Raw genomic sequence first — 968 nt, forward strand, 5'->3', positions numbered from 1 at the left:
AGTGGATAGTGTCCTTATTTGTACAACATACAAAGATCTGAACTGCTAAGAAATCTTTCTTAGTTTCTTCCTCTGCCATAAATCTTGCTTCTCTTTATGGCCTTGGATTCAAGCTATTTAATCTTAACTAAACCTTGTAAAATGCCTACCGGGGGGTCCATGGGTCAGTGTGCATGTCACTCTTCCAGGCAACATCCCTATATTTTCACAAAGGTCACTTGAAACCAGAGCACATAAGTGCAAATACAGATTAGACTTCTCTCCTTCAATATCATGGCACAAATAGGTGCCATTGGTCTCAACAAAGTCTAACAGAAGCAATATAGATGGCTCTATTATCCATATCCATCACCCAAAATCAGCAGAAATACCTACTTTTTCTGATGAATGATTATGAAGTTATGGGGTAGGGTTTCAGCAAAAGCACTCATAGCAACAAAAAAGCAGACCGTTTATTTCCCTTTCATAACATAAAACAGAATCAAATAGTAGGAAGCCAATTTTGAATCCAAGGCAGATAATGTTTCCTGTATCCTGCTATTATTTTTCTCCCTAGCATGTGTTCAATGAAGATAAGTCCTGTGAATAATTATCTGACTCCATAAAAACCATTAGGCCAGAGTCCAATGAGGTACCACAGCTGTGCTAGGGACCAGATGCTAGAAAAAGAACAGCATCCAGGGCTTTTTGTATCCTCTATCTCTACCATGTAAAGTGCAGTGAAGAGAAGACAGGCCCCAGAGTGAGGTGGTTCTGACCTCTCTGGGCTGGCACTGAGACACTGGGGGATGTGGGATCCAGCAAGAAGTCATTTAAGAAAAGGCCAAGAGAACTATTCTCTTCTAAAACCTGGAGAATGAGATAGTTCTTTTAGTCTCTCCTCATGTTACTGTGGAAGAATAGTATGTAACCAAAATATTACAGTAAACTTTAGGATCTCAGGTTAAGACAAAATTCTAGATGAGCTT

Source organism: Propithecus coquereli, unplaced genomic scaffold (assembly GCF_000956105.1).
Source record: "Propithecus coquereli isolate 6110/MARCELLA unplaced genomic scaffold, Pcoq_1.0 Scaffold110, whole genome shotgun sequence".
Lineage (NCBI taxonomy): Eukaryota > Metazoa > Chordata > Mammalia > Primates > Indriidae > Propithecus > Propithecus coquereli.